The following is a 25,655-nucleotide window of genomic DNA, read 5'->3' on the forward strand; positions in this document are numbered from 1 at the left end:
AGTCGGGTCCAACTTGTTGGCACATAACAACAACAATAGATTCTCATAGCATTGTTCACACTCATCTCATCATAGTTCAAGTATGAATCTTCTACAAGATTGTAAGGTTTTTGAAAGAAGGATCCAAGTCTTTTTACATGGTGCATTGTATCCATCATAGTGGTTCTTCACAAAGGTGTATAAAGTCATATATTGAATTGAAATAAGACCCATAAATATCCTTTTGATTGTGCTTGGAAATTCCTTGTGTGTCACTATGAGTTGGAATCTACTGAATGGCACAGAACAATTGTCCACATCAAGGACAAGGTCTAAGTAAACCCAAACAAAGAGCAGCTTCTTTGGAGAATGCTAAGAACAATGGAAAAGGAGGAAGGACAAGCACCTGCCCAGATTTTCCTCTCTGTCTTCATCATTTCTATCCCACCTAAGGAGCTCTAGTGATGCTATAGTTAAAACATTGGGCTGTTAACCAAAAGGCTGATGGTTCAAACCCGCCAGCTTCCCCATGGAAGAAAGATGAAGCGATCTGCTTCCCTAAAGAATTACAGCCTTGGAAACCCTATGGGACAGTTCTACACTGCTCTATAGGGTTGCTGTGAGTTGGAACTGACTCAATGGCAGTGTTTGTTTGTGTGTTTTTTCCTCAAAACTGGATATATGTACAAGAAATGAATGTTTGATAAAATTAAAAAGAAATAGAAAAATTATTTTAAAAAGTTAACTTCAGGGATAACAACTATAAAATTGAAAGAATGGACACATCTAACCAGCTCCCTAAATCAATACATTTTACTATACTGCTGTTTAAGGAGCTCTGGTGGCTCAGTGCCTAAGGCATTTGACTGCTAACCAGATGGTTGGTGGTTCTAACCCACCAGCCACTCCACAGAAGGAAGACCAGGCAATCTACTTCTGTAAAGATTTACCATCTCTGAAACCCAAAGAGGGTGGCTATGAGTCAGAATCCACTCAATGGCAGTGAGTTCGATTTGGGTTTATACTGTTGTTTGATTTTGCCCTAGATCCAACTACCGTCCCTTGTAAGGGGAGAGAGTCTGAGTCATAAAGTGGTTAAGAGAAATAGTACTGGCAAAAGTGGTTACTCATTCAGAAAAATGAAACAGGATCCATATCTCTTGCCATATAATAACCTAACTCAAGATTGATCAAAGACCTAAATGTGAAAGCTTAAATCATAAAAATCATCAAACATCTTTCTGGTGTTCATTGCTTTGAGCCAAGATCCATCTGACATCAGCAGTGATATCCCTTGTTTCATGAGAAGGACAAATGGAAATGTTAAAAAAAAAAAGTAGGAAGAGTACTATTATAGGGATTGCAGTCAATGTCACAAATCAAAATCAAAATACATATGAATTGTTGAATGCATAACAAATTTGCTCTATAAACTGTCACCCAAATCACAATAAAAAGTTAAAAAAAAAAAAAAAAAGGAGAGCAAGAATAGGTTTGACAGTCCTTGGGACTTGCCTTCAAATCCAGCTCTGCCATTGACCTTGGGCATATTACTTAACTTCTCTGAGCTCTAGTTTCCTGGTCTGTAAAATGGAGCAAAATATATCTGTCTAAAGCCATTGTTTTGAGGATTAAATGAAATGTATGAAAACCTATAAAACTTGTTGCCATTGAGTAGATTCTAACTCGCAACAATCTTATATAGGACACAAAAGAACTGCTCCAAAGGTTTCCAAAGCTGTAAATTCTATTAAAATAGATTGCCACATCTTTATGTGGCAGAGCAGCTGGTGGGTTTGAACCACTGACTTTTAGGTTTGCAGCTGAGATTAACTACTGTACCACTGGGGCTCCTCAGCATATGTAAAGTACCTGGAAAATGCTAAATACATGGTTCATAATTGTGGCACCCTGTCTTGCCTGATGCTGACCCTCCCACCAGCCTTCTCCTTTCAGCGGATCCTTCCTCCACTCATGACTCTCCTCGGGCACCATAACTCATTACCATTTTCAGTGGAAGTGCTACCAGAGCAATAACTTGACCTAAACCTCCACAGGTCTATTCCTGTCTCCTTCCTTTTCTGATACTGGCATTCTCTCCTCTGCTCTCCATTCAGTCTCTGAGCCTCTAGTCCCCTTCTTTCTAACCCTCTACCTCTTCTAAAGCCTCAGAGATCCTTAACATCTAATGAAGTTAGAGGCTGTGAGAACAATTCAGAGTATCCCTTTTGTCCAGAAACAACTCAGACATGGTAACCTGGGGATTGGAGCTCAAGAGCACTGACTGTCAGTGGTAATTCTGCATATTCAGAGTTAGAAGCCTTTGCAGTTGCTCACAAAACCACCTTCAAAACAGTATTTCCCCGGGAAATTTCATTTTGAGTCTTAATGGATCCAGGAATGGTCTTTTAGAATACAGGCACTGGTAAGTGTGGGGCCACCTGCATAGGAGTTAATACTGATGAGTGTTACTAATTTAAACAATTTGACCAGCAGAACGTTATCAGAAACCTCAAATATGTCATAAACCATGCAATAATTCATTCATTCCAAATACTGACTGAGCACTTGCTGTGTAAAAAACCTACTTCAGGCACCAGGAATACAACAGAGGAGGGAATGCAACAGACAAGGTAAGGTCTCTGTCCTCATGCCCCTTCCAATCTAATGGGGGAGTGAGCCAAAAACACATGAACAAACAGTACTGAGAAGACAATGTTCAGAGATGGTAACGAAGAGAAAGTGCTCAGGTAGTGGACGGAAGTACTCACAGAAGGTGTGTCCAATAAGGTGGCATCTGGATAGTGAGAAGTCATAGGAAGGTCTGAGGAAAGAGTATTCTAGGTGGAAGGGTCAGGACACGAACAAGCCTGACATACCCAAGACATGAGACCCAATTTTAATAAAATCAAAATATTTAATCAATTTCTTGCTAAAAATGTTATTCTACTTTTTTCCTGGTGGTGTAGTGCCTAAGGCATTTGACTGCTAACCAAAAGGCTGCCAGTTCAAACCCACCAGCCACTCTTTGGAAGGACGACTGGGCAATCTACTTCTGTAGAGACACTGCCTCAGAAACCCAAGGAGGGGTCGCTATGAGTCGGATCCGACTTAACAACAGTGAGTTGCTTTTTTTTTTTAACAGAGATTACTTCTGTGACTCTGTGAAGAGCAAAGTAGACACAAAAGAAGAAAAGTAGTCTCCATCAGCCACCTTGTTTTTCTCTCTGAAAAATTATGGTAACTTCTTTTCTGATATTTTAATTCCGAATTAAGACTTCTTGTTAGGGTGCCATCTCAGATAATAATTTTAAAGTTAAAATATTTAAATGTGTTTTCTGTGTCACTTAAGAGAAAAGATATCAGTCCATATCTTATGTCTCAACCAAAGATTTATAAGTGTCAATAAATAAATTTTTAAAAGGCAAATTCAGGTATAATAATTTTAATTAAGATTGTTGTTATGTGCCGTCGAGTCTGACCCTACTCATAGTGACCGCTCCTTGGGTTTCTGAGGTGGTATCACTATGGAAGTAGATTGCCCCATCTTCCTTCCGAGGAGTGGCTGGTGGGTTTGAACCGCCAGCCCTCTGGTTAGCAGTCAAGTGCTTTAGGCCATACACTACCAGATAGCCCTCCCTTAATAAATGGGTTATTTCAATTGAAAATAGCAAACTTCAGACTTCAACACTATGGAAATGTTTGAGGAGAGGTAATGTAGCTTGGTGATTTTTCTACTTTATGTTGGTGTGGTACTTCGCAACTCTTCAGAGGTTTTCACCACCTCAGCTCCTGTAATAGAAAGATTGAAGGACTTGAAGCTAGAAGGCCTCATTCTGCCTTTGCCTCTGGCACTTTGTCCAGTCTTAGGAACAGCCCTTAACTTCTCAGTGCTTCTCCATCTTCATCTGTAAAATAAGACAATGCATTTATTCTTTCATTCACTGGTAGCTGATCTTCAGTAGTAGTTTTCAGGTCTTTTCTTTTGATAACCCAAATCATGTTTTTCGGATGAAATCTGAACTGGAGCTCTAATAGATAAAACTGAAGGTCCCTTACCAACAAGTGCACAGAGTTATCCCTGTGCAGGAACCCCCATGCTCCCTTACCCTCCCAACTCTCCTGACACTATCCTATCCCACCCCACTCCCAGAATCATGGTTTGCAAACTGCAGCTTTAGACCCATTGGTGAGTTAGGTAGTTCTTTAGTAGCTCACAACCAGTGTTTTTTTTTTTTTACTAAATTAAACAAGTAGAAAATATCAAAATATTCCACATATAATGAGGATATGATATTTCATGAAATATTCACTCAAATATTCAACAAATATTTGATCAACATATATTCAATGCCCATATCATAGTATCTGGGAGCTCTGGTGGCATAGTGCCTAAGGCATTTGACTGCTAGCCAGAAGGTTGGCAGTCCCACCAGCCACTTCTCAGAAGGAAGATTTGGCAATCTGCTTCCATAGTGATACCACCTTGGAAACCCACAGAGAAGTCGCTGTGAGTCAGATCTGACTCGACAGCAGTGAGTTGATGATGGGATCTACCCAGGACATAGGAATCAGGTGAAAAAATAGTCATGTCATGATGAAACTCATATTCTAATATGATATTCATATATATGAATATATAAATGTGACTTATGTGTAAATCTGTATATACATATTTTATATTTATAAATATTGCACTACAACATAAGGATGTTGATATATTTATATATAAAGAGAAAGAGACAGGAAGAATCAAACAAATTTGAAAGCAACTGCTATAAATAATTTAAGTATATCTTAAATTTTGTGATCAAAGTCAGAGTATTTTAACATTAAGATTTCTTGGCTCTAGAATATATTCAAAACATTGGTGGTTGGGTGATGGAATTCTTGCCTCACATCTGGGAGATCCAGGTCTGATTCTGGCCACTGAACCCCATACGCTGCCATCACTCATCTGTCGGTGGAGGTTTGTCTGCTCCTATGATGCTGAACAGGTTTCAGCAGTTTCCAGAGTAAGACTAGCTCATCTAAGACTAAGAAAGTCCTGGCAATCTACTTCCAAAAATCAGCCAATGAAAACCCAGTGGATCACAACAGAACACTGACAAGTCCACAACTGATTGGATAATGAGGACTGTGCATTGTTTCCTTCAGTTGTGTATGGGGTCACCATGAGTCATGGACAATTCTACAACAACAGAATATATTCATGTGTCTGTGAGATTGTGACATATAATTCACTCAGCAGAATTTAAAAGTTTTTAGCTATGTTACCAATAGGCCAACAAGTCAATGGACAAAATCCTTATTTGGGAATGGAAAACTACACCACTGTTGCCTGCATCAAAACATAGATATCACAGGAAGAGGAAGGTTTATCAGTGGCTGAAATAGAAGGCCAGAGTTGGAGCTGAGGCCGTTTGTAAATCAAAAGTCCACAGTGCTATGTGAAACCACACAAAGAAGGATATTTCTTCTTCTCTGGTCTTTATTGTTGTTGTTATGCGCTGTTGAGTCAAACCCGACTCATAGCGACCCCTCCTTGGGTTTCCGAGGCAGTATCACTACGGAAGTAGGATTGCCCAACCTTCCTTTCCCCAACCTTCCTTCTGAGGAGTGGCTGGTGGGTTTGAACCGCCAGCTGTCTGGTTAGCAGGCAAGTGTCTTAGCCGCTATGCTACCAGAGCTCCCTGGTCTTTACCATCTTCTAATTCTTAACTCAAGGTCTACTTTCTCATCTGAAATCTTCATCAGGCCCACAGCTAGAAGTAATCGTCTCTTCAATAATTAGCTCTGTTACAACTTTTGCTATAGCAAGGTTTATCAAACTTCATTGTGCATACAAATTACCCGGGGATCTTGTTAAGATGTAGATTATAATTCAGTAGGTTTGCATGGGGTCTGAGATAATATATTTCTAACAATCTCCTAGGTGACCACCCTGTGAATAGCAAGATGGTAGAGCAACATACATACTTATCAATGGTTTATCAATATGTTGAGGACAGGAACTATAGCTTAATCATCTTAGCTCACTATGGTGGTAGGGAGCTATATAGTTGGTGGACTAGATTCTGGAAAACAAAGTGAGTGATGCCTAAGACTTTTTCTAGTCCAAACATTGGACTGGAATATTGTAAAATGACAGAGTAAGTGCTAATAATTTATATCTTAAACATCACTTCCACTATATTCTACTTGAAATCTTTAACAGCATTATTAGTTCATGGTCTCTAAGAATAGCATGAAGGTGTGGTTTAAACAGATATCCAGCACCCAACAGAACATGGAAATATTATACCACAATTAAATAATGTAGACACATGCCACTGTAGGAAAGATTTATCTATAAAATACAAATATGAAAACTTTGGGACATTTATTTTTATCACATCATTTTATTTGCTTGACAACTTGTTTAAATCAGAGACTGCAAATAGTAGGGGGAATCCAGCCCATAGGTAGGTACTTTTTATGTATGTGTTTAAAAATTGTTGTTGTTGTCGTTGTTATTTGCCGTCGAGTCGGCCCCGACTCATAGCGACCCCTCCTTGGGTTTCCGAGGCAGTATCACTACGAAAGTAGGAATGCCCAACCTTCCTTCCGAGGAGTGGCTTAGTTGCCAATAATTAAAAAAGTGGATTATTTCACATAAAAATCATGTGAAATTTTGGCTTCTATTGAGAAATCAGATGATCTGAGATCATTTGGTCCCCAAACCCTCACTGAACTAAGGCTAGATATGCATTATTCATTGATGCTGCCTCCCTATTCTCCTAGGTGTGGGTTTGCAATTCCTGGATTACATCGTGAGACCTCTTAGTGTATTTGTGATATGATTTGCTTTTTAAGAATTCATCCAACTCCTATTTTTCCCAGAATATATTCACTGCTTAAAAGTATATTCAGATACATAATTACTTGGTCATTCTAGCCTCCTATGCATTTGAAAGCTGGACAATGTATATATAAGACCAAATGAGAACTGATGCATTTGAATTGTGGTGCTGCTGAAGAATATTGAATATACCATGGACTGCCAGAAGAATGAACAAATCTGTCTTGGAAGAAGTACAGCTGGAATGCTCCTTTCAAAGTGAGGATGGTGAGATTTCATCTCATGTAATTTGGACATGTTATCAGGAGGGATCAGCGGCTAGAGAAGGACATCATGCTTGGTGAAGTAGAAGGTCAGCAAAAAAGAGAAAGACCCTCAATGAGATGGATTGGCACAGTGGCTGCAACAATATGCTCAAATATGGCAACAATTATGAGGGTAACACAGGACTGGGCAGTGTTTCATTCTGTTGTAGATAAGATTGCTTTAAGTTGGAACTAATTTAGTGTTACCTAACAACAGCACAACAACCTATTTTTTTTTCAACAAATGTCTTCAAATGGTCAGATTAGTATTTTCCTCCATATTTGACTCTTCTCAATTGGTCTCTTTTCTTTCTATCCTCGAAACTATCTGAAGATATTCTAATACAGATACACTTCTAACTATTAAACAAATAAAGCCATTAATAGAACTAGATAGCTGCAAACTCATTTAGAAAACTGGTGGTAAAAGTTATATTGCTCAATACTAGAAAGATTACAAAGCTTTGTTGTGATTCTGCAACATAAGGGGTTTGATTGTAGACCTTGGATCTCATTGATCTGAAATATATTTGTATAAAAATTATCTTCACCAATGACTAGGGCACACTCAGATTCTGTGGGTTTAAAAAAGTAACAAGGCAATGCCATCCCAATATGTACTACATGATGCTGGAGACAGCTCAATTTCATATTTGTACTCACTGTACTCTCATCCTGGAATGCTTTTCCCTCAGAGATTCACATGGCTTACTTCCTCACTTCTTTCTGTGTCTTTATCCACTCTCATACCCTCTTCTAGTATGTAATTGTCATGAGGAAAGTGTCTTTTTAATCCCAGCCCTTGAATAGTTCCTGGAATATTATAGGAAATACTCAGTGAATGAATGAGTCTATATCTCTCTGAATAATTTTAAATCCATTATCTCTTCTTCCTACAACTGACATTCATAGAATGAATTCATAATTATCTTCATTAAAGACAGATACCCATTACATTTCCCCATGTGAATTCAGATATCTCTGAAGATGGAAAACACATATCACTTACAAAATGAGTATTTTCTTCTTTTTCCTATTTATTCCATTTTCGGACTCAGTACTTTACCTTTTCATCACATGTGGATTATTATCCTCTGAGCAACTTTTTCTCAAATATGATTTGATATGAATTCAGTAAGGAAAATAATATGTTATTCTAATCTCCTTTTTGCAGTGATTAGCACAGGAGAAGAATCCTGACCCTTGACAACACACCACGGAACATATACCTTCATCATTCCAAAGAGGCTTCCACCTCGTAGTATCATCATGCAAGAGAAGCCAGTGGTAGAAAAGAATAGCAAGAGAATTTCAATTCTTTTTCTAAAATACTTGAACTTGTATTTGTGTTCTGAGTAAATACGACCCCACCAAGCAGAAGCATCAAAGATTCAAGGCTAACTTTTCAGAAAACGTTGACTCAGTGACGACGTTTTGAGAAATCAAGAGCCTATTTCTAAAGAGCACATCAAGGAGCAGATTTGAAAGCAGGTTCAGTGAAATGTCTAACCCCTTCATCCTCCCTTAGAGCCCTTTCAGGGCAACCTAGCTTATCAGTGAGCTGAGCTGCCAGGATATATACGCTGGAGGGTAAAACAGACAACTCATTTTCATTCTAAAGTGGCAACAGTGCACAAGTGACTCTCACACTCACTCAACTTATTCTGTCATCCTTAACTTGAGAAAATAACTTCTTTCTTTCTCAAAGACAATTCTCTCTATGTGACACATTATAACTAGGAAGACTCTGAAGTTTTTTAGAAGAGTATTCTGAGAATATTCAATATACAGAGTCCTTAAATACCTTAATAAACATATAGACTGCAGACAATTTAGCATATTGCTCTAGCATATCATTTATTTAGGACCAGACAGATAGAGATAAGACAGAATTTTGTTGCAGTGACTCAACAAATTCCCAGATATGTTCTTCTGCACAAAGAACAAATAAATGTATATTTAAATAAAGTGAATGTTTTTAAAGTTCCTTTAGAAAAGAGAGAAGGGATATGTCAACCAAGTAACACAGATTGCTACTATGTGTTGTAAATTGCCATCAAGAATTTGAGTGAAAGAATGTTCACAAGATGTAGAATTCCTTGATACTGTGAGAACATAGACTCTACACTTTGATACTCCTAAGTCCCATTCTGGAAGGTACCATCAGGCAGAAGATAAACTGATTTCAATGTATTGACAAGTTGTTGTTGTTATGTGCCATCAAGTCGGACCCAACTCATAGCGACCCCTCCTTGGGTTTCCGAGGCAGTATCACTACGGAAGTAGACTGCCCAACCTTCCTTCCGAGGAGTGGCTGGTGGGTTTGAACCTCCAGCCTTCTGGTTAGCAGTCAAGTGCCTTAGGCACTATGCTACCAGAGCTCTTATTGATAAGTTAGTACTTCTAAGAACACTTCTTTGTTCTCCCCAATGTTTTCGTTTGAAGTTTTCTAATTTTGTGAATATGCCCACAAAAAGGAAACTATATAAAAAACTACTTGAACATTTATGAAATCATTGTAGTTGCTCATAATGAAAATGGAAGTTCGCCCTATGTATTATTTCTCCTTGATGATTATATACCAGGAATCACATGGCATACATTATTACCTGAATGTTCATCTGATAAGAAAATACTTTGGGTCTACATTTGCATAATTTCTGTCCAGTTGCATGTATTTAATAGATGAGACCTTTTAAATTATGCACACATGTACACACCAAGTACTGTATAGAGATATACAATGTTTTTCAAAAGTAAGCTTGGCTATCAGTTTTCAAAGGAAAGATTTTAAAACCTTCTGCTTTAGAGAAAAGTGTAAATCTTTGGAAGACTGGTATCTTTTAGAAACCATGAAGTCTAAGAAAGAAAAAAAAAAATACAACTATTAAAATGCACATACAGTGCTGGCTGGCACTGTTGTGACAGCCAGCAGTATCAGCGTCAGTCAATTATCTTCACAAATGCCTCTTGTGCTAATGAGCACTCACAAAAATCAGCAGACTTTTCTGGCAAGGAGAAAAGATCAGTTTCATTGCTTGCAGAACTAATTCAGGGTACAAAAGTGAAGGCTCCGCCATCGCTGCCTCTTTTACTGCTCCTTTTGTAAAGGCTTTTGATGTGCACTGAAGAGCTGGGCCTGTGTTTGGGCCTCTTCATCTCCAGTTCATTGCCTGCCATTAACATACATATCCATATGAAAAGTTCGGTAAGTCACTAACAGCTGTCCAGAAAGGAGTTTGAGAAGGAAGGGGAAAAAGGACCTATTCCTTCTCAAAATGCTGACAATACTATTTAGCCCCTTTTTGGCAATGATATACCTAACTTTTTAAAGCCGCCTTTCACTCAAAAAGGGGCTAGGCATAATACAACATTCAAACACATAGTGATTTTCATTTTGAAACAGTCATTTGCTGTATTCAAGGGGAAAAAAAAAGTCTATAGTTACCAGATGCAAAGGAAATCCATCATCCATGATACATATGTATATGGCGGGGACACACACACACACATGCTCACTCTAGATTGTTTTTGCAGGATGCTAAATAACCTCACATCTTCCATTTAACCCAGAGGAAAGCCCCTGCAGCAGATGCTCCTGAGTGGTTTTATGCGCATCGCCTTCTTCACTTTATGAGACTGACAGTTATCTATGGTCGATTTGTTATCAATGGACACTATGATGGTAAAAGAAAAGACTATTAAAATTGTGCCATAAAACTAAAAGAGACAGAGAGAAAGTTTTAATAATTTCTTTAAATGATTGTTGAAAATTTCTTCCAGGAAAAAAAAAAAAAAGACAACAAATCATAAAATTGATAGGTCACTGTTTCGAATGTAGATTTCTATTGCATGAATTCAGTTAAAGAATTTTGTCTTAATACTTTTTACTAAGAAACCCTTTACTAAAGAGAGTGGTAAAGTTCCTAGGACTCAGCTTACAAGAGAGAAAATGTTAACTTTCCTTTAAGAAGGGGTTCTGAAAGCCAGAATGGGAAGAAATAGATTTTAAATGAATTAAAAAAGGGCACGTCCCAATAGTTTGATCTGTAGCTTAGTTTTGTCAAACTTAGAAAGCATGTGATAGATAAATGCGTTTCCTACACAGCCCTGGAGTTCATGACCCTGAGGCATCTCCAGGCACACACTGCCCCCAACATTTGCTAGAGTCTGAGCTAGAAAATGGTAGGAGGTGAGTCTGTATCAATGATCAAGTTTTCGTCCTTTGGTGTTTTTTTCTTTCTTTCTTTCTTTCTCTCTTAAACCAGAATCTAAATGCTAGAGCAGACTACTGTCTCCCAGTTCTATAAAGATTTTAGTCCTGTACGGATCCTCCCACCATGGAAAAAAACAGCTTGTGCTGTATAAAAACCAAGACTTTAATCCCACTTGTTGCTCCCCCTACCCCCCCCCCCTTGTCTTTTTGTTTTGTTTTGTTTTTTCTTTTCAGTTTCTAGTCAATCTCTTTTCGGCAGTATCTCTCCCAGATCAGTCACTAAAAATCTTTAACTTTGCCTATTTTGATCTGAAAAAAATTAAATCTTATTTATTATGCATCCTGTTTGTTGTCCTTGAAGAACCCCAGCATTCATTTAAAGGGGTCCAGAATGACTTCTTAAACACATTTCTCTCTTTGCTGCAATTAAACAAAGTGGAGCTGTGATTAGTCCTCCGCAGGGGGGAAAGAAAAAGACACCCTTGAATCAAAATGGGGGGACCTGGCTGGGCATTATTGCCTCACAATGCAGGAGTTTATTGCTGAAACCTGCTTATCCCCTAGCTCTGCACTCCATGGGAACTTCAGTCAGGTGGAAACTTATTCTCTTCTCTGCAGAAGCAGCTTGAAGTATCGTAAGACCCGCTAAAGCCCCTAAAGCTCTTCCTAGTAACTGAGACATTTAGGATAATCTTTATGGGAGTTTTGCATGAGCTTCTGCTTTTTGTTGCACTTAGAAGGAGAGTTAATGATGAGCTTTCACCAGCTTCTCTCTCTCTTTTTTAAAATCTAAGCCAAAAAGAGCCTGTTTAAGTTAAGTACCACCTCCCTCCAGCCCTTGGGAAACCACTCAAGAGGGCTTTGCTTGGCTCTGTGTTCATGACACATAATGAAAACAATTTTACGCTGTGGAGGGAAGTATTGGGCAATTACTGATGTAACAGCCACCTGCAGTAGAGCCCTGGCTGCAGCATTGCTCGGTTCATGAATATTTTATGGTGTGATGTTATTTTGAATGGCTGGGGCAGGTGAAGGGGGCCGAGGGTGTAATAAGTAACTCTGCTGGAGGTTGTGTAGCTGCTCTGTTTCCCCGCAGAGCCCACAGTGTAACACCAAGAAACATCCTGACCCCGCCTGGATCGACGCAAGAGCAGCTGAGGCTGAGGCAAGATGATGTGACAAGTCACGGTGGGCACCCTTTACAAACCCTTGTCTGCCGATTTTACACATGATGTCCAGCTTGAAAAACCCTGGCATCAATCTTGTCTGATTTAATTTGATAAATTAAGTGTGGATAAGGATTAAATGAGAATTTTGTAATGGAGAAAACTTGTCTTTACTCTTTAATCCAGTTAAGATAGTAGGGGAGAAGCCCTATAAAATATAAAACAAGGGCTAGAGAAAGCAAAGTAAAGAAAGAATCGCTTTCTACTTTTGTGACATTACATCCATATAGAAGTGATATTTGAAAATGCTGCTCTCTCTTTCTGATGTGTACATGTGAAATACATACAAGCCTACACATAACTATCTACCACCAGATGCACCTGTTTTATGTAGGGCCTAGAAATACAGGGAAGAAATAGGGATTGCAACATATTTAATGTAATAAAATACAGCCATGGAGAACTGTTCATGGATAGGTGGAATATTTTGAGTATCATTTCATCTTTCAAATGTTAATTTCCTAACAGGAAATGTCAAGAATTTAAACTGGGTATCATAGCATAAAGAATACATCTCTAACATTTCATACATCATAGTTCTTTCTACCAGCATATATAAGATTTCATGCACAAAAATCCCATGTATATGACCAAAGTACAAATGATATCAAAATTATTCTACATCACAGGTATATTCCTATAGAATGGAATAGCAGGAACAAACACTGTTTATCTAGAAAGTCAATGTAATTTCAAAACCATGCCATGTGAGACTCTATTAAACATTCTTTTATTAATTTGTTGGTTTTTTATAATGATAGAGTGTGCTTTTAAGGAAAAGGCTGGGAAGGTTGTACTTTTAGACTTCATACTGAATAGCTTTTTTCAGTAGAGAACACACTTAGAAAAAGATACAAAAGATTTACAGAATCCTTGGACATGAAACGACATGAAGAGCGGAAATCCTGAACAGAAGCACAGGAGGGATATGTACTAGACTCCACAGTCTGAGAATAATGTGGGGCAACAAAGGTATTGCCAGAGTGACAATTTGAAGATTATAAAAGATACTCTTTAATTTTGGTAAGCGATAATTTTAAAGGTATGGTCATAACATTTCATAACATTAATTTAGAGCTTGTACCAAAATGAAATAATGTGGTGATATGTTAAATTTTCCATTTTAACATTCACCTTGTACTATTTTGAAATACCACTGTTTCAAATGGTTGACAGTCCTATTTGCACTTCAAAAATTATCAAATCAGGATGACAAAAATGATAAGTGTTTATATAATCTGGGCATGAGCCACTTAATCAAATGGTAGTACTTTATCTGAATTTTCATTTTATTATTTAATATTGGCATCACTATCTAGCATGTCCATTGGAAGAATTGTCTCAGCTTATTTGAATATGCCATCTTTAGTCTATGTAAAAGGGAGTTCTTAATTTAATATTGGTACTTTTCATTAACAAACAGGAGACAATGACATCAGATGATCTTGATAAATACTATCACTGTAAGATACCTCTCAAACAGGTTAAATTCAAGAGAAATGCAATAAAATATCAAATAGTGTTAATAGAACACTATGCAGTAATGTTAATAAAAATTAACATGTATTCAAGAAAGTCCAAAATATTTAATTTTATCTCACTATATATATATTCTTATTTATGGAGGTCTCGTGGCGTAGTGGATAAGGCACTTGACTGCTAACCCGAAGGTCAGTGATTCAAACCCCGCAGCTGGTCCATGGAAGGAAGACGGGGAGATCTACTTCCATAAAGATTTATACAGCCTCAGAAACCCATTAGGGGTTGCTATGAGTTGGAAATGACTTGATGGCTTGTTGTTGTTGTTATGTGCCATCGAGTCAGACCTGACTCATAGCAACCCCTCCTTGGATTTCCAAGGCAGTATCACTACGGAAGTAGATTGCCCCATCTTTGTTCCGAGGAGGGGCTGATGGATTTGAACCGCCAGCCTTCTGGTTAGCAGTCAAGTGCCTTAGCCACTATGCTACCAGAGCTCCCGACTCGATGGCAGTGAGGTTTTTTTTTTTTTTTTAGGGTATGTATTTATCTCTTTCTGCTTCATTAAGTATGTTAAAGGTACCCTGATTCAGCAATTTTATAAAGATCAAATTATAAATATACAGTAAATTTCAGATTCTTGTAATTAGATTTTTAGCTTAAGAGATGTTAAACTCTGTATGTAAAAGACATTATTTAAAAGCCTGTCTTCTAAAAGAAAATTGCTGTTTGACAATTCTATAGAATATTCAAGAAAGGAAATTATACTGCTCTGTTTGTTAAAGATGCAAGTGTTGAGTAAAGTCACTGCTTCAACTTTTGCAGAAAACTCCAAAGAGGAAGAGAAAGGAGACTGATGACATGAGTCCATTGCCAAATCTCTACCTTCAGAATATCGGTTCACATTGTCTCTCTCATCGTACATAGGTATTACAATAATGAACAGAAGAAAAATTCTCAGCTAAACCACTGATGTTGATAAGCTGAGATAAAGGAAGATGTCTGTAAAATCCATATGGGCACTACTATTTTCAAATCAGTTATTGAAACAAAATATCAATAATAAATGAAGGTCCTTTTTTAAAAAAATCAAAAGATATATAATAAAATAAAGATGAACAAGTGAATGACCATAGAAAAAAATTCCCCTCAAGCAAGACAGAAACGTTTAGACCCCCTCCTTTTTTTTTTTTTTTTCTAATTATTTACTCCAGCACAGGTAACACTTGCAATGTTAACTCATTTATTCAATCTCATTTTAATTTCTTGTAATATTATAATATTAGGCTTGGTAAAGTAGAGGGTCAGTGAAAAACAGGAAGACCCTCAATGAAATGGATTGAGGGTCCAGATATATAAACACTGTGGCTGCAACAATAAGCTCAAGTATAGCAACAATTTTAAGTATGACATAGGACCAAGCAGTGCTTCTTTTTGTTGGACAAACAGAACATAGGGTTGTTATGAGTCGAAACCAACTTGACAGCACCTAATAACAACAGCATTTATTTACTCAAGCATAAGTAACACTTTCAATGTTAACTAATTTATTTAATTCCACTTTAATTTCTTAGAATATTAAAAAATGTTGGGCCTAGAGAAATTCTAAATGTTCTTGTTTGATTGGTGACTAAAAAATTTTCATGGATAATAGACTTTAGGACACCAAACATGCACATGTACAAATGCATGTACATGTGCCCATGCAAAGCACATGCATGAGCACACATGCACGTGCACACACACACACACATACTCTGGATGGTCAGTGTTACTGGAATGGATATTCTAAGGGATATTGAACCCTTGCACCAAAAGCAACCACAAGGCCAAACTTACTGTTCCTTTTCTGAATTTGAATATATATATGATGGCTCTGAAAGACATTTATGTTATTCTTTTATGTTGGATGAAAAGCAGAAGTTAGCACACCATGGGTCAATGAAAATTAAACCTGACATAAGACGAGGAGAACAAAAAGATTTTGGGTGTTGAGAATGTCATTGGTCTCTTGGCCTTTCCAGTACTTTCAGACATGTACTTACTTTGCAGTTGTATGTGAATTGAAAAAGAAAATAGAAGTGCCATAAAAATCTTTTCAAAAACCTCTAAATTGTTTTCATATTTTTAAAAGAGATTTAAGAAAATAACAAGAAAGTCACACAGCACATTCTCTTATTCCAGCTGAAATGATATTATCCAATCATTCACATGCCAATGATTTTACTAAGTACCTTCCGTCTCCATTCTATTTCCTATCAGCATATTTCCTCTTCGATCAAGTAGCTGAAACACTATCCCTTCTAATCGTGTTTCAGTTATCTCCAGCCGCTGGACTCCTATGTTGTTCTTGTTGTTGTTATGTGCCATCCAGTTGGACCCGACTCATAGCGACTCCTCTTGGAGGAGGGCCGTATCACTACGGAAGTAGATTGCCCAACCTTCCCTGTAGTACTCTTACAGTACTATTTAGTGCACCTATTTCAGCCCTTAATTAATACAGATAAGCATTATTAGTGAACTCTTCCAATATATTCATAAGCCACAGTGTGAGTGGAGAATCTGAGTAGTACAAATAGTTAAGAAGTGTGGCTGCAAACCAAAAGGATAAAAGTTTGAGTCCATCCAGCAACACCTCAGAAGAAACGCCTGGAGGTCTACTTCTGGAAATTCAACCACTGAAAACCTTATGGAACACAGGTTTACTTTGACACACATGGGTGGTGTAGTGGCTATGGCATTGGACTGCTAATCAGAAGACTGGCGGTTCAAACCCACCAGCCACTCTTCTGAAGGAAGATTGAGAAATCACTTCCATATCTACTTCTGTAGTGGTACCGCTTCAGAAACCCAAGGAGGGGTCTCATTGAATCAAACCGACTTGATGGCAATGAGTTTGGATTTTTGTATGTTTGTTTTTGAGAGCAATTAGTTGTTTTGTTTTGTTTTTTTTAAAAGTTTGTGAATGGTAACCCCTAGAGCTGTGCAGTGCAATGGCCTTGTTTGCATGGATCTATGTTCCTTAGTAAAACTCTTAGCTCCTTAAAGGCAAAGGGTGTATTTTTGAGACAATTGTGCTGCACCCCCACACTTCCACCCTTTTACCATGCTTTCTAAGTGCTCTTCCCCTATCTGATAGTCAAATAAAACAAACCTACTAACCCGAGTCTAATCCATTTCTTCCACTTTTCATTTTTATATGGTAACTTAGGTTTGCAAATTCTTTCACTCAGATGATAACTCCTTGATTCCCACAATTCTGTCGAACAAGCAAGGAATCTTTTGTTCTAGTTTTACACACTCGGGAATTGAGGCTCTGAATGTGGTAGAATCTAAATTTTACTCCATCCTCTCAAATCCCTTTCCAATGCTCTTGCTACTTTCCGACACTGCCACTCTCTTTGACCTCTGTGTTTATGTAGTTATCAGAATTTGACTTAACTGAAAAGTGTCTTCATATTGGCCAAAGCAGGGTTAGTAGATGCTGCTTCTCCTAGGCCAGGGCAGGGAGTCTGAAGCGAAAGTAGCAACAGAAGAGCTACTGCTATATTGCTCTCCCTGAAAAGGAGCTCAAGTCTGGGCTGGGGGTGGGGTGGAGTGGGCCCAAAGGGTGCCATTATGGTTGGCAGACTAGAGGATCCAAGAGTCCTTTTGAAGTAAGTGGATCTTAGAGTTCCCCAACTACCTCTTAGTGACATCTACTACTGGAAAGAAAAAAGAAAAAAAAAAAAAAAAAAAACTGCCAGAGAAACATAGATGTAATAGTGATAGCTTTAGACACTGAGTGGTTTCTTCTCAAAGCTAGAAATACTGTCTGAAAAACTCAATGGAAAGAAAATCTGAAGTTCTTTCTATAGTATATACACAAAGGAAACTGACTTTCAGCTAATGATGAAAACATGTTGGTTATGATTTCTCCTTTGAAGTTCAGCTTCCACAAAACAAGACTTCAGGAAATAGCACCTAGGTGTCATGAAGTTTTTATTAACCTATATAGTGCAGTTGGCCCCCAGTATTTACTCTAAATCTTTTTAGGACAGAGCAGCTGCACCATTTCACATGAACAACATCCTTAGTCAACACTACACCAAAATTCTAGAACATTCTGCCATTTTCTGGAGAAAGCAATTCCACTTCTTTCACCTTGTCTTACTCTGCCTTTGCCCTCACTCAGCATGCTTCAGTCACACAGATTCTTTCTGTTACTGAAACATGCCAAGTTTGTTCCTGATTTAGGGTCTGTGTACTTGCTGTTCGTTGGAAGATAACTCTTTTCCCTAGGGTATCTAGCTGGCATCATCTTTTCACACAGGTCTTAGATCAAAACTCACTCCTCCGAGAGAGTATTATTTAAAGTTGTCTGTTAACTACCACAGCATCCTATTTAATCTCTTTGACATCATCTGAGATCATTTTTTTTTATTGTCTCTTTCTCCTACAACTTCATGAAATTCCTGTCTGTCTTTGACTTGTGATTCCCAGTGTCTAAAACAGTGCCTGCCACATACATAGTACTGAATGTATGTGAATGAATTAATAATCTGAATGAAAAATTCATAATTAGTATTATATTACACACAAAATTAGTATTATATTATACATAATTAGTATTAAACATACTCATGTATAATTAGTATTATACATGATTATACATGATTAGTATTATACATGATTAGTATTATACATGATTATAATGAGTATTATTTTGCATGCAAAAGCTAGAAATTGAATAAGAAAGACCAAAGAAGAGTTGATGGTTTTGAGTTGTGGTGTTGGCAAAGAATACTAAGAGTTCAAGAGTCCAACGGACTAACAGAAAAACTAACAAATCTGTCCTAGAAGAAGTACACCCAGAATGCTCCTTGGAAGTGGAAATGGCCAGACTTCATCTCACATACTTCGGTCATGTTGTCATAAGGGACCATTCCCTGGAAAAGGATGTCATTCTTGGTAAAGTGGAGGATCAGTGAAAAAGGGGATGCCCCTCAACAAGATGGGTTGACACAGTGGCTGCAACAATGGACTCGGATAAAGCAAGTATTGTGAGGCTGGCACAGGACCAGGCAGTGTTTGTCTGTTGTACACAGGGTCGCTATGAGTTGGAGCTGACTTGACAGCACCTGACAACAACAAAGAAACTCTGGTAGTGCAGTGCCTAAGGCATTTGACTGCTAACCAGAAGGCTGGAGGTTCAAACCCACCAGCCACTCCTCGGAAGGAAGGTTGGTCAATCTACTTCCGTAGTGATACTGCCTTGGAAACCCAAGGAGGGGTCACTATGAGTCAGGTCCGACTTGACGGCACATAACAAGAACAACCAAACAACAACACTATATTACATTACATTATATTACATTTGATTAGCATTTTACAATTTATAAAATATGTTCACTTATGTCATTTATGCTCCTGATAATCCTTTGAGATGGGTTAGATGACGTGAATTATGGCCAGTTTTGGTCATGATATTTGCAGTCCAGAGAAATTACTGAATTGTTTTTGGAATAGGAAAGCTGACATTGGATGAAAGGCTTCCTGATGATCCTATTCTTTCCACTACTCCAGTAGAAAGGATGGATCTAGAAAGAAAAATAATGATGGAGACCATTTTACCCTGAATGGTGGGTAAATTAAGGTCCCTAACAAAAAACACACAGCTGTTGCATCATAGCGACCCCTCATTGGGTTTCTGAGGCGGTATCACTATGAAAGTAGATTGCCCAACCTTTCTTCCGAGGAGTGGCTGGTATTTTTGAACTGCCAGCCTTCTGATTAGCAGTTGACTGCTTTAGGCACTACACCACCAGAGCTCCCAATTAAGGTCCCTGGGTTGTGCAAATGGTTTGTACTCCACCACTAATGGAAAAGTTGGCAATTTGAACCTATTAAGCAGAGCTGGAAAGACCTAGTGATCTACTTCCATACTGATTACAGTGAAGAAAATGGGGCAGTTCTATTTTGCCACTTCAAGTCACCATGAGTGACAACTGGTTTGTTTTTTTGTTTTTATTTTTTTTTTTTGGGGGGGTGAGTAAATAAAATGCCAAAATCTTCTATAATCATTACTGAAAAATAATACAACAAAACTTGAATAAAACCATCACACACATATAAGACATGATAGACAGAAAATAGGTGGATAGGTAGATTGATAGATAGTAGATAGATCCAAGTTTGACTCTAAAATTTAGGTCAAATTGCCTTCATATAAGTTCTTCATTCGATACAGTTCCACTTGTGTTTGTAGAGTGAATTTTTATTAACTTTCGATTGTATGTGCCCTGTTAAAGTTTAATGAGAAGATAGAACTTATTAGCCTAAGACAAGTAGAATTGCTGTAAGTTTGGTAAAAGATTTTATACTTAGTAGGATATCAGTTACAAAATTACATGACTTCTATTTAAAATAATCATATGTCTAAGAGATAGAAATATAAATTCTAAGATTTTCATAGGAATTACTTCCTTATTATGAATAACAACATGGACTCTTATAGCTGAGAGAGACCTTTACAATTTAACCTTCTCATTTTATAAAGGAGGATGCAAAAGGTGAAAGAGATTAAGAACTTGCGTAAAGTCAACACCTAGCTGATTGCAAGAGCTGAGTCTTGATCTCAGGTGTTTTGGCTTCCATTCCAGTATTCTACAACTCCATCACATTGTATTTCCAATATTTGAATCAAAGGAATTTAAATTAAGTAGTTATTCCAATAATAAAGTTTGGATCTTTGATGTAAGCATTTATTTCCTTCTAAAAAGTGATGGATCAATTCTTAATGATGAGCAAATTACTTCTACTTATCAAAACTATGTTAGATGAGAAAGATCATGATTTTCAATTTTTTTATGGGAAAAAGGAGGAGGTACTTCTATGCCAGTCAACACCTCTATTGGATTTTCATTCTATTCCTCCTGAAGATAAAAATTAGCAACCTTTGTAGATGGTCCTGAAATAGAAAAAGTGTTCCAGAATAATTAAGTCATTTAGATACCAAATCAATACTTGCCTTTTTTGAGTGACACAGTGATTAAAAATACAATTTTAAATAAGAAAGAAACATGAAAAGTTCTCTAGATAGTAAAAAAAGGTGGGACCTAATACTACTGTTATCGTTTTCCCATCATGCAGAAATTTGTAATGTAATAGCCAAGCCTATATATTGCTGGATGGATGCTATTTTTCAACTCCATTATGAGATGCAGTATGCTTTCTATCCTGGTTTAAAAAGTTTATTTAGAGGCAACTTCTGTAGCTTAAATTTCATGTGGTTTTTGGTGATGGTGAATGGGTTCATGCCATATGAATAATTTAGGGAAAGGTAAAGGAGTATTTTTGACTTTTTTGTTTAAAAAGTTACTTCAGACTTCTTACTAATCAGGTTAACTGAACACCAATACATCCAGAAAAATTATAGCCTGGACATAAAATAAAGGACCCATGAAGAAGAATGGTATTAAGACTCTTGATGCAATGATCATAGATTTATTGCACCTTATGAGCTAAGATGAAGAATTGGCAATGGAGCGTTGGTCACAACTATTGTTGTTTTTAGGTGCCATTGAGTTGATTTCCACTCACAGCAACCCCATGTGCAGAGTGGAACTATCCCATAGGATTCTAGGGTGCAATCTTTATAGAAACAGATTGTCTTGTCTTTCTTCTGTGGAGCCGCTGGGTAGATTTACACCACCAACCTTGTGGTTAGCAGCTGAGAGCTTAATCATTGCACCACCGGGTCTACTTAGGTCAAGATTAAAGGATGGCAAATCCTCAATTATGTAAGGAAGCATCAGCTTTCAGTGGAGATGAGCTGACATTCCTTCCTATTTAGTGAATCTATTTATAGGTAATAGATAGCATTTCTTTTTTAACTTTAACTTACAAACACAGACACACATTCCTTCATTTTGTTAATAAAACATGCATGAAAGGTTAAACATAACTCAAAAATGGTAAGGATCATTCAAGGATAACATATGAGCTGTCTATAGTCAGAGTCTTGCAGAACCAGTGTGGTCAGATAAATTAGTCATTCAGTCAGGGAGTCAGCATTTATTGAGCTTCTCCATGTCTGCAGTAGGGTTTTCAACTGGTTCAGTCATGGCCAATGCAGTGAAATTGAAACAGACCTGAATTTGAAAAATGTGGGTGTACTGGAATAATAAGCTGAACAGGAAAAATTACTGATTGCAGCCCTGGAATGGGAGTCATGCAAGAGGCGTAGTAAGCCCTTTCAGGAGCCTGATGTGGGAGACTGGTTTATTGCCAGGACTGTAGGGAGTGACACACATTCAAAACAATGTGGTCAGCACTCTCACTTTCTCTGCCATCACCATCCTGGTGAGTGAGGCAGCCTTCCATCTGCACTATGTCATCTAATAAGACTTTCAGGATCGAGAGAAACCAAAGTAGAATCACTTCATTCCACGATGGATTTAAATGAAAACAGGTAATAAAATCAGATACAACTCACAGGGTTGACATTAGAAAAGAGCCATAGTCAATAAAACCCAAGTAAACATCTTTCTGATATTCTTTGCTTTCAGCCAAGATCCATCTGATTTCAGAATTGATATCCCTTGTTCCACATCCTCTTCTGAATCCAGCTTGGATTTCTGGACATTCCCTGTCAATATACTACTACAATTGTTTTTTAATTATCTTCAGCAAGATTTTACTTGCATGTGATATTAATGATATTGTTTAATCATTTCCACATTCTTAGGAATTCCACCTTCCACATTCCACCTTTCTTAGGAATGGGTACAAATATGCTCCTCTTCCAGTCCCCTGGCCAGGTAGCTGTCTTCCAAATTTCTTAGCATAGATGAGTAAGTGCCTCCAGCATGGCGTCTGTTTGTTGAAACATCCCAATGGGTATTTCAACAATTCCTGGAGCCTTGTTTTTTGTCACCTCCTTCAGTGCAGCTTTGAACTCTTTCTTCAATACCATTAGTTCTTGATCATATGCCACCTCCTGAAATAGATGAACATTAACCATTTCTTTTTAGTACAATGACTCTTTGCATTTCTTCCATCTTCTTTTGATGTTTCCTTCATCATTCAATATTTTGCCCATAGAATCTTGCAATATTGCAACTCAAGGCTTGAATTTTTTCTTCAGTTCTTTCTGCTTAAGAAATGCCAAGTGTGTTCTTTTCTTTGCACATTTCATTATAATAATTGACTTTTGTCTTATTAAGCTGCTTTTTGAGATCTTCTGCTCAGCTCTTTTATCTTGTCATTTCTTCCATTCACTTTAGCTACATTCCATTCAAGAGCAGTTTCAGAGTCTCTTATAATGTCCATTTTGGTCGTTTCTTCCTTTCTTGTCTTTTTAATGACCTTTTGCTTTCTTCATGTATAATGTTCTTGATGTCATCCCATACTTTATCTGGTTTTTGGTCTTTAGTATTCAATGCCTCAAATCTATTCTTCAGATGGTCTCTAAATTCAGGTAGGATATAATCAAGGTCATATTTTGGCTCTTGTGGATTTGTTTTAATTGTCTTCAGCTTCAGTTTGAACTTTCATATGAAAAAATTGATGGTCTGTTCCACAGTCAGCTCCTGGCCTTGTTTTGGCTGAAGATATTGAGCTTTTCTATCACCTCTTTCCACAGATGTAGTTGATCTGAGTCCTGTGTATTCTATCCCGGCACCATTTATGTTGTTGAGAAGGTATTTACAATGAATAAGTCATTGGTCTTGCAAAATTCTATCATATGATCTCCAGTTTCATTTCTATCACCAAGGCCATATTTTCCAACTACTGATGATTCTTCTTTGTTTCCAACTTTCACATTCCAATCACCGGTAATAATCAAGACATCTTGATTGCATGTTTGGTCATTTTCATACTGCAGAAGTTGGCAGAAATCTTCAATTTTCTCTTTTTTGGCTTTGGTGGTTGGTGTGTAAATTTGAATAGTAGTAGTATTAACTGGTCTTCCTTGTAGGCATGTGGACATTATCCTATCACTGAAAGCATTGTGCTTCAGGACAGATCTTGAAACACTCTGTGACAATGAATGCCACGCCTTTCCTCTTCTATTTGTTATTCCCGGCATAGTAGGACATGTGGTTGTCTGATTCAAAATGGCCAAAAAGTCCATTGCAGCTCACTAATGCCTAGGATATTGATCTTCATGCATTCCATTTCATTATTGACAACTTCCAATTTTCCTAGATTCATACTTCATACATTCCATGTTCTGATTATTAATGGATATTTGCAGCACACATATTTACCTAGATTCACTAACATTCTACCATATCAAGTTTAAATTTTCACCACAATCTGACTAATTAAACATGTATTGAGAAACTTCTGTTTTCTTCCTTTGTTTTTATACTTCTACATTAAGAGATTGACTAATTAACAAATATATCAAACCTTTGGTTTGGGGGCGGGGGGGCAATATAGTGATGTGGTCAGCTGCCAACTCTGCCAGTTGAGATATTTGGTTGCTATGCAATGTGCATGCTGTCCTTGTTTTCTACAAAGGCAATTAAGTGTCTAGCAGAGCGTTGACCTATAATTTTTCTCATTACAATTATAATGCCAGTACACCCATATTTTACAAATTCAAGTCCATTCCAATTTCACTTCTTTAGCCATTACTGAACCAGAAAGAACTGATTCAAATTCCTGGTCTGCACCATTTCATGTGAACCACATCCTTAATCAACACTACATCTGAAGACCATACCAAATGCTGTCTGGGAAATACAAAGAAAGAATCATAGTCCTTAGTGATGAAAACTTTACAATTAAATCCTAAATTATAAACTTCTTGATGGTAAGGGCTATCTCTTATGTGATTTTGACTATATCTTATAACTTTTCAATGTTAATTTGTTGCAAGAATGAAATGAGAAGAGAGTTTCTCTGAAAAGAATCATAGCATAATGTTTAAGAGTACAGGCTTTATATTCAGATAAAGAATAAAGCTACACTTTATTCCTGATCAATCCTTACTAGTTATGTGATATTGGGCAAGTCATTTAACCTTTCTATGGTGCCTAATACATATAAGTTTTCCATAAGTGATTAAAAAAAAAAACAATCAAACTCACTGCCATCGAGTTGGCATAGCTATTAATAAGCATGGCAGATCATTTTTATCCTGGTATAAATACCAAGATATTTGTCAGATAGGTACTGTAATCAGAGTGAAATAAATGTTTTCTAGGAATAATTTTTTAAAGGGAGGAGTTGTAGAGTTTTATAGGAGAAAGAAGAAAGTTTGTCATTATCTATGAAAATTATAAATACTTCCATCTAACAACAGAGGTGTGGAATACTATAGAAATAACTGTATGAACACATATATTGGTAGCAAAGGAGAAAAAAGAATGTAAGAGACATATGAGACTAGGTAAAAATGTCTAACATTGGTGAAAGTGAAGTGCCAGAACAGGAGGAATAAAAGAAAAGGCAAAAACTCTATTTGGAGAGATAATTGCTAAGACTTTCCTCAAACTACAGAAGAATAAAAAACTACAGACTCAAGATGCATATAAGTCCAAAGCAGGATAGATCCAAAGAATTTAGAAAGAGGAAATGGCATTTAGCCATAGCATATTGAAACTGCTGGAAACAAA

The sequence above is a fragment of the Orycteropus afer genome, unplaced genomic scaffold, assembly GCF_000298275.1.
Source record: "Orycteropus afer afer isolate SDZICR_OR568_19922 unplaced genomic scaffold, OryAfe1.0 scaffold00008, whole genome shotgun sequence".
NCBI classification, from domain to species: domain Eukaryota; kingdom Metazoa; phylum Chordata; class Mammalia; order Tubulidentata; family Orycteropodidae; genus Orycteropus; species Orycteropus afer.